The 13,810-nt window shown below is 37.0% G+C and overlaps 1 long non-coding RNA gene across 1 annotated transcript in view; it reads left to right on the top strand.

Annotated features, from left to right (window-relative positions):
* LOC109551580 (uncharacterized) overlaps window positions 1-13,810 on the top strand; it is a 382,304-nt gene that overhangs the window by 91,587 nt on the left and 276,907 nt on the right. The window lies entirely within an intron of this gene.

The following is a 13,810-nucleotide window of genomic DNA, read 5'->3' as shown; positions in this document are numbered from 1 at the left end:
GGAGATGCCCATTGTCCGGCAGGGCTGAAAGAAAATGATCACTTTAAAATTCATAACTCCCAGGTGCCTGCCATCTATTCATGGGAAAAACCCTCTGAACTTCTCTTCATTAAAGAGAGAGAGGGGAGTCTTGCTAAAAAGAGAGAAAAGGAAGTAGTTTGTGGGAATGTGCAGGGGATTTTCAGGCTAAACAAATGAGGAATTTGGAATTTTTTCACTTGTATCAAAAGGGCTGTATAGGGAAGGGGAAGCTCTTATTTTAAAAAAAGGGGAGTGGGGAATCCCTTCCTGGGGCACTGTAGCAACTAATAAAGAACATTTTAATTTTTCTCCGGGAAAATTCAAAGATCACCCTGCCCTTTTACTTTTATTACCTGAAACTGAGAAAAAAAAATTCCTTTTTGATTCTAGACAACATTCCAAGTTGATTTCCATTCTTATTCCAGTGGGGTGCAATTTGGGTGGGAATTTAGGGAAGAATGAGAGTCTGGGAAATTCCTGAATATGGTACAGGACATCAGTGCACACGATGAAACTCAAATCTACCAGGTGTTTCTAAGGAGGAGTTTATTCAGCAGGGTTACCTGTACCCACCAAGTTATCTGTCAGGAGCACAGTTCTCGCTGAGCCTTGGTCAACAGAAGAGCCATGAAGACATAGTAAAGAACAAACTTTAAATCTCTCTGCCTAGGCAACTGAAGATTCAACGGAGTTCCAGAACTGCGGGAACCACAGCATTGGTGGATCAACTACTCTTGGTTATTGGTCATCGTGGAAAATTGATGTTGCCTCAGAGCCACATAGGAATTCAAAGAGGATCTGTGGATTGATGAATTGAGAGTCAAACAAAAGTATAAACAGAAAGACCTAAGTTCTGTCTCTTGAAAATCTTTTATCTTACAGATACTGACTTAAGGCCCCTAGAGGTTAAGTGACATATGCTCTAAGTCACATGTAGTCATAGAATCTGGGCTACAGCCTTACCTGATGGCAATTTTCTTTCTACTGCTTCATGCTACCTCCCTTGATGGGGAGAGTTTTAAATTATTTTTGCTCAACTTTCCCTAATTAAAATATAGATCAGTATTGCCAACCTAAATAATGTAATAGTTCCTTTTAAAATAAACCCTGAGGGCTTCCCTGGTGGCGCAGTGGTTGAGAGTCCGCCTGCCGATGCAGGGGACACGGGTTCGTGCCCCGGTCCGGGAAGATCCCACATGCCGCAGAGCGGCTGGGCCCGCGAGCCATGGCCGCTGAGCCTGGGCGCGTCCGCAACGGGAGAGGCCACAACAGTGAGAGGCCTGCGTACAGCAAAATAAATAAATAAATTAATTAATTAATAAAAATAAAATAAACCCTGAGCTCTTAGGAAGATGACGAATACCAATATTCATCACCAATACATACAGAATAGAATATTGATCAAACGAGGCCCTACTATCATACAGAAAGTATTGTAATAGATGTGGCAGAACCTACTGGTGAAACAGGGTAGCAAAGTCCTGTAGGACATCAATAACCAAATACAGGAAGAAGGAACAAGTGTAAGACTTGGCAATCATGCACGCAGAGTCAAAAAATCACTCCCTTGACAAGCAGGGAGTCGAAAGAAGCAAATGGTGGAAAGGAGATAGAAGAATCTAGAAATAACTCAAACTTCTGAAAATGAGACAAGATATTTCTGACAGAATCTGTGTTGCTTTCTTAACAAAGAAGAGGCCGGCACCTTGATCATATTTTTTTTCTAGAAATTTAGATTCAGTTTATTAAGAATCATTGTTTTGCTTGACTTTTCCTTTGTAGGAACATATCTTTAATTTTCAGTGCAGTGGACGGGAACATAAAATACTCTGAAAAGAATTGTGACACATTGTTTTTATAGCAGGTTGAGGTGAGAAAAAAAGTAAGCAAGGTCGATTATAGATTTGTTCACTAATCCAATTTAATTCTTAAGTTACTAAATTGTCTGACTCTATAGCTTATATAGATAAAGTCAGAATTGGTGATAGATAAAGTCAGAATTGGTGAGATATGGGTTGGGAAAAAAAACACAAAAAACTCATGACTAGTACAAGTAGTCTGAGAATTGGGCTGAAGATTAACAGAAGCCAAAAAAGAATAGCTAATGTTTCTGAAGTATTTCATCTTCAGCCTGGAGCTCCAGGGAGAACCCAGAGATTATTCCAGAAAAAGCAAAAAATATAGGTAAACCAATAGAAGAAATGAGTTAAAAGTTACCCACAATCTCCTTACCAGGAAAAACTACCAATAACTTTTTAGAGTGTATATTAAACAACAAAATGAGATCATATTATCTTGAATAGTATTTAAGTTGAAATTATAGATACTTGACCGTTTTTGACCTACCAAAACAATGGCAATTTACAAATGGATCAACTTAAAAGCTTTTCACTTAGTGACATATTGTGCACCTCTTTCCTCTTCAATAAATAGGCAACCAGATCTATTTTTAATGGATTCATATATGCTTTAGGAACTGTTTGAATAAGTGTTCTCTGAAGGTTCTGAGTGTCTCAGCTCTCTTCAAAATCAGATTTAGAACTGCATGCAGATTTCATAGTAGAGCTAAAACAACATGCTGTAGGAATACAGTTCCTCAACCATTTTTCCTAAAAACATATTTGCTGAAATGTATTTGCTATGTTTTTCCTCTTGTATTGAAATGATAGCCCTCTTCCTGCTGATGCATACTCCTCTTTCATAATTGAAAGTGAGTGGGAGGCCATATTCTCAATTGTTAGGCTAAGAGGACTGTAGTTAATGAGGATGTGCCTTAAGAGTGAGGCATACAAAGGTACCCAACTCAAACCACAACAATGACCACAAGCAATGCACTTGAAAACAACAACAAAACCCCAAACAAACAAACCACCAAACCACAAAACATCAATGAAGCCACAGTACAGAATTCAAAGGCAGTCCATTTCTTTAGTGGTTTTGGGTGAAGAGAACACGGTTGGTAGGACCACAGGGAACAGCTTGATTCCCGGCTCTGATTTGTGGGTTATGGTCCCCAAAGTTTTATCTTTAAGATTCAGATTCTTAAGGTGCTCTGACTCCCAGAGGAATATATAAGTGTGAATGGGTTTATATCAACTTTATTTCTAGTCATTCTTTTTTCTGTCAAATGTCGTCTGAGATCTGATAACATTGTTTTTCAGGGTTTTTTCCCACAGACTGTTATCAGGGCCAGAAATGCTCATCTTTTCTACAGACGAATGTGTTTTGTTTTTCCTTTCAAGGATCCTACAGGAAAATTTCCTCCCATTTTAATTATTCGGTTTTTGAGACTAGTTTTTTTTTTTAAAAAACGTGCCATTGTAATCACTTTACATTTGCTCAATCATTGGACTCAACTTTCTTCTCAATCCTTGTGTGCAAATCTAATAAATAGAGAAGACTTTGAAAGCACAAAACAAAAGCAAATACATTTTAATGCTACCCTACACCCACCCTCTAATTCTCACAAACACAGGGCTTGTAGGGTTAGCTGATCTCTGGGTTTTATTATTTTCCCTTTCTTTTCTTTCTTTCTTTTTCTTTTTTTTTTAAACTGCATGGAAAGTAAAAGTTTATTGGGGGCAAGAGGTTCAACGACTATTTTTCCCTCAAACAAATTAATCTTGTATAACCTGCATTTATAAAGGCTATTTTTAAAAAGAGCAGGAAATAATCATGGGGGCCTTATTTGGAACTCTTGTGGGTTTGAGTTCACATTTGCACCAGCCAGAGATTTTCAATTAGCAGTGCCTTAGAAAACAGGGACCCCTGCCTTTGTCAGTGTCCTGTGCAAGAAGAAGAGCAAATAGATTGGAAATGGTCTTATGGCTCGAACTCCTGGGAAAATGTAACAGGTGTTACAGCTCAGCTGGGTGTGAGATTTATGAAAAAAGCCCACTCAGACTTTGCCCATAGAATTCTGCTTTCTAGCCAGGGCTTCAAGTAGGAAGAAACTAATGACTTCATTACCATCTCAATTCTGGGAAATGCCTGGTCCAGACCTGAATCATTAAAGGAAAGGTATGGCACTCTGGGTGACCTTCCAAGATCAAAATGTTGTTTAGAGCAATTTCATTAGTCTGAGCCATAAACCTGCAAGAACACACCCTTCAGGAATAACACATCAGCAATAAAATGAGAAAAACAAAACCAAAATAAACCCCTACAGAAAAGGAGGGAGAAAGGAGGAAAAAAGCATATTCTGTAATCATCATGCTGGATTATTTCCTCGACTCTCTTTGAAAAGCCCCACTTCCAGCACTTCTTCCCCTCACTCTGTGTTGTGACATATTAAATGGCTCTTGTCACTTTCTCTTTTCCAGTGGATTGTAACTGGGGGGAGAGGTAGAAGCCAGGAATGATGTCAAATTTCCAAGCAGCAGAAGGTGAAGTAAATCTCGCCAATACTAATAGTACTTAATAGTACTAACGGTAGTAGTACTTAACTGGTAGCAATTAACAGTCATTTTTTTATTAGATAATTGCCTCTTTTATTAATCTGCAGTGGGAAAAACATAGTACATGTGAGTCTGTCTCCTGTGCTATTTATCACTAACAATTCTCCGTAGCCATTGTATTGTGTTTTATTTTACATCGCTACGTCACTGAAAAAACGAACTTGGCCAGTGAAAATGCAATTTCAGTAACCTTCTCACAGTCTATTTATCTCTAAATGCCAGTCCCCTAGTGGGGAGCTCCCCCACCCCCATATGACTCATTTTTATTATGCTCCCACATGCTCTGCTTTCCAGAACACCTCTGAGAGAAAAAAAAAAATGTCAAAAGACAGATTGTTCATAGGGCCGAAGCTTTAAGGCTTGTGAACTTGCTTTAGGAAACCTAGGTGCCCTCCACTGAACCCCATTCCTGAGAAAGTGGACTTCATATTTAATTCTCTAATCATAATTTCTCTTGTAAAATGTGGGGTGATGCCTTCCTGGTAGATCTGAGACCCTCCACATCCTGGGGGACATTATGACCCTTGAACTAGAGCTAGTCACCAAGAAAGCATTAGGCTGGATTTTTCTGACACTGTAGGCATTAAAGCCCAATGGGATGACAGGGTTGGAACAAAGTAATTTGGATGACAGAGGGCAACAAATACTGCTGAGTATGGCAAAATTGCCAGTTAAGGGTTGCAGTCCTTGGTCATCACATACCAAACTAATGTCTGCCCATCATTGCAGGTATTAATTAGGGTTATAATATAATTTGGGGCTTATTGTAGGGACCATGTAGTGGCCTATTTAGTGGTCAAAACAAATTAGGTATGATGTTTGGGACATTACTTCATGATGAGGGCTCTAGGCTGGAGATTAGAAACTTTCTGAAAGAAATGTTTGTTAGAAGAATATCTTGTTAAAGAACTATGTCAAAGGAAGTCTTGCAGAGATTTATTGCTACCCCTGTAACATTTCTCGACTTCCCTTGTGTGTTTTACTTCTACCTATTTCTCTTTTTCAATGTAAATATGGGTGGATGAGAAGGTATAAAAGTCTTACATGAGTAAATTTTACCATTTATAAATTAATCTCACTGAGCTCTTCACATCTGTCCCTGGAGGTAGATAAATGAGGAAACTAGGCTTAGAGAATTTGTTACTTATTCTTAAAACCAGATCTCCAGGCAGATGATCCAGTGTTGTTCTTGCATTGTCTTGAACTCCTGGTGACAATCTGGTCTTTGGTCACATTGGCCACCTATGGTTTTTATATAATCTTAAAGTACTTCATAGCACAGTTTTCCACAAGAGTCTTTAATAAATTCTTTATGATGACAATGAAGAACACTTACAAATTGTTTTACTTGCTATTCCTTCAACTCAGAAGCATCAGCACAACTGCAAAAGGAAAATAGAGATAAAGAAGATACTCCCCTGGTTTGAAGGAAGTATATGAGAGAAAGTTTGTAAAGTGTTAAAAATCGCATTGCGCTGTACCAACACAAAGGATTAGCTTATCGTTGTGTTTGGGGATGAGCTTCAGATTCGATTTTGCAGATCAACTTTGCAAAAGCTCAGATGCTTATCCTTGGGCTAAGAGACTTGAGGTTTGTTCAAAATAAATGTCCAAAGAATAAAACATTAACTAGAAGGTCGTGAGATGTGGGCACCATTCCTGTTCTGCCCAATGTTTTCAACCAGTCATAGAACATATTTAGTTTGCTGTAAAAACCATGCACTTGACTTACAGAGTAAGCTGTCCTTGCATGAGAATCACTTGAACATTTCACAATAATGGAAACAATATCTGTATGAGATTCTTGACATTTTTACTCTTGCTAATGATGTGCTAAATATTAAGTAGTGAAAAATGATGCTACTGGCCAATTATCAGGATGGCATTATGGTTTTTCATAGTAGGGTATTTTTTAAAAAAGATATTTATTTTCAGCTGGCATGCTCAATCTGAGTTGATTTTTATTTCAGACATTGGCAGAACCAGGAATTGTGCTATGTTATCATTACTTGTTATTTCTAGGTTGGAATTTTGGTGGCAAAATATGATCAGAGGGTTTGCCATCTATTTCTCCTTCATGCTTATTTTATCCTCACTTGCCAGAATAAACAGTGAAACAGCAAAATCAGACTGCAGTTTTATTCCAATATCCATTTTATGTTATTTGACATAACTTTTCTACAGTTAATATTAGCTCAGATAATGAGGCATGATAATAAGATTACTTCATATTTACAGAGTGCCTTTTCCTCTGAGAATTACAAAGCAGAGATTTGAAAAGCTTATTAAATTTATACTCCTCTGCAGGTGTAGTGCACCATTGTTAATCCCATTTCACAGATAGGTAAGCTGAGGTAGAGAAGTTAGAAAGTTGCATCCAATATTTTGGGTCCTGCTGATTATTTATTTTTAGTTGTTTTCTTAAAATGACGAAAGTTTTTAAAAGTTTTTTTCATGAATTAAAGGAAGAAAATTATTTTTACATGTTTGGTTTTAGATTTTCCATTTTTTTAAAAACTATGACAAGATGGTAAGGAGAGTGATAAATGACACACTCTTAAATGATCTGATCATTAATTATTAAAAGCTCTCAAATGATGGAGGGGTTTGAACAACCCAGTATTTTTCTATTGTACTTTGTCTTTCCAAGATGCTAAATGTCTCAGCAAAGGTCATTCTTGCAGGAGGCAGCAATGAAGGGGGAATTCTGTGTGTACCCATTTCCATGAAGTAGCGCTGTGCCTCAGATATACCCTCACAAGTTGAATCTTATGTTATTTGCTCCATAAAAGACTATTTGTAGGTAAAAAATTACACAGTCCCTGACAAATAGGAAGTGCTCAATATGGTGTTCATATATCTTATTATTGCAATGTAAGCTTCTCTCTCCATTCTGAATCTGCTAAGGCCAAGTATTAGAAAAATGAGAACAGAGTTCTAGTGGCCCCTGCAGAATCCTGTAGCTGAAGGAAGAGGGATTGAAAAGTTCATATTTCTATGAGTTTTTTCCTCCCTACTGCAGGTTCTCTTTTCTGCAACTTTGCATAAACTTGGCCATTTTAACTGCCCTTCTAGACTATCTCCAACTGATAAGCTCATGGCCTGGTAACACATTGCTAAACCCAATACATATCAGCAGGAGAAGTGAAGATACTGAAGCCCAGTGTCTTGAGAACATAAATGTGTTCCCAAAGTGTGACAGGGTAGGGGTGGATTAAATTTTCACAATTATTTTTCATGGTATAATAGTCATAAATGCAGATCAATGGTTTTGTGGTACTGAGTTCTGTGAATAAAAAAATAAGAAATTTTAAACCTAGTCATATCAGAATAAAAGACAAAGAACACTTGATCACCTCAATAGATGCAGAGAAAGCATGTGCCAAAGTTAAACATCCATTCATGGCAAAAACTCTCCATATATAGGCATAAAAGAGAATTTCCTCAACACGAAAAAGACCAGGTATGACAAGCCCACAACTAACATCATAATCTATGAGGAAAAACCTGAAAGCTTTTCCTCTAAGATCCAGTACAAAGTAAGGATTCCCAACTTTACCACTTCAATTCAACATAGTACTGGAAGTACTAGCAAGAGTAGTCAGACAAGAAAAAGAAATAAAAGGCATCCAAATAGGGAAGGAAGAAGCCAAAGTATCTGTGTTTGCAGATGATGTGATATGATATACCCAAAAGCCTAAAGACTCCACACATGTAAAAAACCTGCTAGAACTAATTTAAAAACTGAGTAATGTTGCAGGATATGGAATCAACATACAAAAATCAGTTGCATTTCTTTACACCAACAATGCTCCAACTGAGAAGGAAATCCAGGAAACAATCCACTTATGGTAGCATCAAAAAGAGTAAAATAGTTTGGAATAAATTTAACCAAGGAGGCAAAAGATCTGTGCACTGAAAACTGAAAAACACTGATGAAAGAAATTAAAGAAAACACAAGTAAATGGAAAGATATACTGTGTTCATAGACTGGAAGAATTAATGATGTTAAAATATCCATACTGCCCCAAACTATATACAGATGCAACACAATCCCTCTCAAAATTCCAATGGCATTTTTCACAGAAATAAAATTATAAAATTTGTATGGAAGTACTGAAGATCATGAAAACAATCTTCAGCAAGAACAAAACTGGCTGCATTACACTTCCTGATTTCAAATTATATTACAAAGCTATAGTAATCAAACAGTATGGTGCCAGCATAAAAACAGACACATAGACCAATTCAACAGAATAGAGAGCCCAGAAATAAAACCAAGCATATTTGGTCAGAGTTTTTTCATCAAAAATATGCAATGGGGAGAAGATAGTCTCTTCAATAAATAGTGTTGGGAAAACTGGATATGCACATGCAAAAGGATGAAATTGAACCCTTATTTTATACCATACACAAAATCAACACAAAACAGATTAAAGACTAATTTAAGACCTGAAACTGTAAAACTTGAAGAAGAAAACATAGGGAGAAAACTTCTTGACATTGGTCTTGGCAACAATTTTTTGAATGTCACAACAGAAGCTCAGGCAAAGAAAAAATAATAATAAAAGCAAAACTAAGCAGTAGGACTACAACAAGCTAAAAAGCTTCTGTATGGCAAAGGAAACAGTCAACAAAATGAAAAGGCAACTTACCAACTGGAGGAAGATACTTGCAAGTTATCTATGTGATAGTAGTTAATATCCAAAATATATAAGGAACACTTACAATTCAATAACTAAAAACCAGACAACCCAGTTAAAAAAATGGTCAAAGGATGTCAATAGATATTTTTCCCAAGAAGACATACAAATGGCCAACAGGTATATGAAAAGGTACTTAACATCACTAATCATTAGGGAAATGCAAATCAAAATAACAGTGAGATATTATCTCACACATGTTAGGATGGCTACTATCAGAAAGAAAGAGAGAAAGAAAGAAAGGGAAAAAAAGAAAGAGAATGAGGGAGGGAAGGAGGGGGGAAGGAAGGAAGTTGGCAAGGATGTGGAGAAAAGGGAACACTTGTAAACTATTGGTGGGACTATAAAGTCATATAACCATTATGGAAAACAGTATGGAGGTTCTTCAAAAAACTAAAAATAGAATAACATATGATCCAGCAGTTCCTCATGGGAATATACCCAAAGGAAATGAAATCAGTACTTTAAAGAGATGTCTACACCCCCCATGTTCATTGAAGCATTACTCACAATAGCCAAGATATAGAAACAAACTAAGTGCTTATCAACAGATGGATGGATAAAGAACTTTCGGTGTATGCATATACAATGGAATATAATTCACCCTTAAAAAGAAGGAGATCCTGCCATTTGCAACAACATGGATAAACCTGGAGGAATTATACTAAATGAAATAAGCCAGACACAGAAAAAAAATTGCATGATTTTACTTATGTGTGGAATCTGAAGTTGAGTACGTAGAAGCAGAGAGTAGAACAGTGGTGACAAAGGACGGGAAGGTGGGGGAAATGAGGGAATGTTGGCCAAAGGGTACAAAGTTGGAGTTATATAGCATGAATAAGTCTAGAGGTCTGATGTACAAGATGATGACTATAGTTAATATTACTGTAGTCAATATTGGAAATTGCTAAGAGAGTAGATTTCATGTACTCTCATCACACATAAAAATGGTAACTGACGTGGGAAGATATGTTAATTAGCCTGATTACAGTAAAAAGTTCATGTATATCAAATCATCATATTGTACACCTTAAATTTTTGCTTAAAAACTGGGCGTATACAGGAAATCTTTTAATACTATGAAATTTTCTGTATTCACTTGTTCTTATTTGCAGATGCAAGTATATATATATATATATCGTCTTTACCTGCCTATGCGCTTCTCCTTGGAACTGTGGGGATGCCAATATTTCAGATATTTGTGTGGAAAACTTATCACTAAATTTGGGTTTTACCCAAACAAACTAAGCTTTCCTTGAGTGATTTTTTTTGATCGGCTTTTTAAGGTTATTACTGAAATAGTAACCCATTACTATGTCTAGATGTGGATCCAATTCTTCTATTCACTTGTGTCATTTCCTATGCATGGTTATCTAGCATAGACAGAAGAAAAAGACTTAAAATCTGAAAATAACAAATGCAGAATAACAGATTCTAGAAAATAACAAAAAGTCATAATAATGGAAATTCAGTAATATAGATATAGAGTCACGTGAAATGCAAGACTTCCATGTTAAAAGAAGAAATGCTGAGATTTATGTGAATTAATGTGAATTTTGCTGAGGGCAAGGTTGGCAAAGGAAATCGCCATCTTAGAGTGCCACCTTTGATGATGAAAAGTAAAGAGTCAATCCTCATACACACTGTGAAACCACATCACGCATAGAAAGAGCATGCAACTTGCAACTGGGTGATCTGGGCTACAAGTCTAGCTTTGTACTCACTAGCCCTGTGGTCCTGGAAAGATAGTTACTTTTCTTTAACCTTAGAAATATATATATATATATATATATATATATATATATATATATATATATATATGTATATATATTTATATTCTCTAATTGGGGAAAATAATTCCCACTTATCTCAGAGGGACTGAGGGAATTGTACTGTACCGTGATGTACTGTATAAAATGTGTTTCATTACTATATTATTTTGGGTTCCAACATGAGAACTAGATATCAAAAGATGTCAGGTAATTAAAGTTTGCTACCCAATGTGGAAAAATGATTTTATTTCAGTACATTTTATAGTTTGCATATTTTTTTTTCACATAGCCAGCCAATTGTTTACTACCTACTTACCAATAATTACTTCATTTGGAATGGAAAAATGAAAAATTTCCTTCAGATTTGTAGATATCTGTTTTTCAGGAGGAGAAAACAGGACTGGCTCCTGATACCAGAAAACTATCCTGGGGTTAGGAGGGCTCTTGTTGGCCTGGCACCACTAATCCCCAGCCGGTCTCCTGACCAGGGCATTTTGAGATCTGATAAACCGACGTGTGGCAGTACCAAGCAGAGAAATGTGAACAATCTTATGCACAAACCTTTAACCTAAGTAAATGCAACACTGAATTCCAATATATTTCAAAGGTGTTTCTTCTCTCTACCAACCAGTGGGAAAGAAGGGGCTCATTTTTCGTGGGGCCAGGTTCTTATCTCTTTCCTCCGAAGTCTTATGACATTAAACATTTTAGTTTCTTGTTATACTTATCACATGTTGCCTTGAATTCTAGTTATCCAAGCAACTGTCTTTTCATCCACATTAAGATGACTTTATCTCATGGAATCACACAGTTGCGTCTCTACTCCTTACCAACTGTAGGATCTTGAGCCTTACTTAAATTCTTCAAGCTTCAGTTTCTTCATCTGTCAAACAGGGATAATATTTCCAAGCTCAAAATGCTGTTGTATTGGAATAACATACGTAAAATATGGTACATGGTAGTTATTTAACAAGTATTAGGTTTTTTCTTAAAAACAAACTGTGTCATATTTATATCTTCCATAGTGCCTCAATCGTAGTAGTTATTTAATAAATATTTGTTGAATTAAAGAATGACAGTGACTTGTACAGATCCCCATCAGTGCAATGAAAATCCTCCTTGCTGTGGGGATTTGTCTGACTGCACCAGGGCTTCTACCCTTACTGACCCTATGGACACTGTAGATTTGACCATCAAGTTTTCAGTGAAGACTTCAGCACACCTGGCACCAGTGAAGCAAGACATGGAGGAAAATTGCTGGATCTCCTGGGACTGGAAAACTCAGCAACAGCAGTGAGAACTCTCTGAAAATGCCGAGAAACTATCGGGAGTGAGGAAAACAAAGCGCACTAACTGAATGACACTGATTACAGCATTGTCTGAAAGAAAGACTTGAGAGAGGCTAAGTTCAAGTTTGTTAACATGAGCCCAACTCTGGACTCACCATTCGTCACTAAATATGCTCCAAACCCTCCTAAAAGCACAGTCCTCTAACACCTTTCAAGAGAGTGAATAAGGATCTGGAGACTTCATACATTTGCTAAGTCTTGGGACAGTCTCACGACTCATCTCATAGGACAGGAAATCCTTCTTTAGGGTTTAAGAGGCCTCATTCTTTTTTTTTTTTTTTTTTTTTTACATCTTTATTGGAGTATAATTGCTTTACCATGGTGTGTTAGTTTCTGCTTTATAACAAAGTGAATCAGTTATACACATACATATGTTCCCATATCTCTTCCCTCTTGCGTCTCCCTCCCTCCCACCCTCCCTATCCCACCCCTCTAGGTGGTCACAAAGCACCGAGCTGATCTCTCTGTGCTATGCGGCTGCTTCCCACTAGCTATCTACCTTACGTTTGGTAGTGTATATATGTCCATGCCTCTCTCTCGCTTTGTCACAGCTTACCCTTGCCCCTCCCCATATCCTCAAGTCCATTCTCTAGCAGGTCTGTGTCTTTATTCCTGTCTTACCCCTAGGTTATTCATGACATTTTTTTTTTCTTAAATTCCATATATATGTGTTAGCAAACGATACTTGTCTTTCTCTTTCTGACTTACTACACTGTGTATGACAGATTCTAGGTCTATCCACCTCATTAAAAATAGCTCAATTTCGTTTCTTTTTATGGCTGAGTAATATTCCATTGTATATATATGCCACATCTTCTTTATCCATTCATCCGATGATGGACACTTAGGTTGTTTCCATCTCTGGGCTATTGTAAACAGAGCTGCAATGAACATTTCGGTACATGACTCTTTTTGAATTTTGGTTTTCTCAGGGTATATGCCCAGTAGTGGGATTGCTGGGTCATATGGTAGTTCTATTTGTAGTTTTTTAAGGAACCTCCATACTGTTCTCCACAGTGGCTGTATCAATTTACATTCCCACCAACAGTGCAAGAGGGTTCCCTTTTCTCCACACCCTCTCCAGCATTTATTGTTTCTAGATTTTTTGATGATGGCCATTCTGACTGGTATGAGATGATATCTCATTGTAGTTTTGATTTGCATTTCTCTAATGATTAATGATGTTGAGCATTCTTTCATGTGTTTGTTGGCAGTCTGTATATCTTCTTTGGAGTAATGTCTATTTAGGTCGTCTGCCCAATTTTGGATTGGGTTGTTTGGTTGTTTTTGTTATTAAGCTGCATGAGCTGCTTATAAATTTTGGAGATTAATTCTTTGTCAGTTGCTTCATTTGCAAATATTTTCTCCCATTCTGGGGGTTGTCTTTTGGTCTTGTTTATGGTTTCCTTTCCTGTGCAAAAGCTTTGAAGTTTCATTAGGTCCCATTTGTTTATTTTTGTTTTTATTTCCATTTCTCTAGGAGGTGGGTCAAAAAGGATCTGGCTGTG

The sequence above is a fragment of the Tursiops truncatus genome, chromosome 10, assembly GCF_011762595.2.
Source record: "Tursiops truncatus isolate mTurTru1 chromosome 10, mTurTru1.mat.Y, whole genome shotgun sequence".
NCBI classification, from domain to species: Eukaryota; Metazoa; Chordata; class Mammalia; order Artiodactyla; family Delphinidae; genus Tursiops; species Tursiops truncatus.
This window is presented reverse-complemented; position numbering and strand designations above follow the sequence as displayed.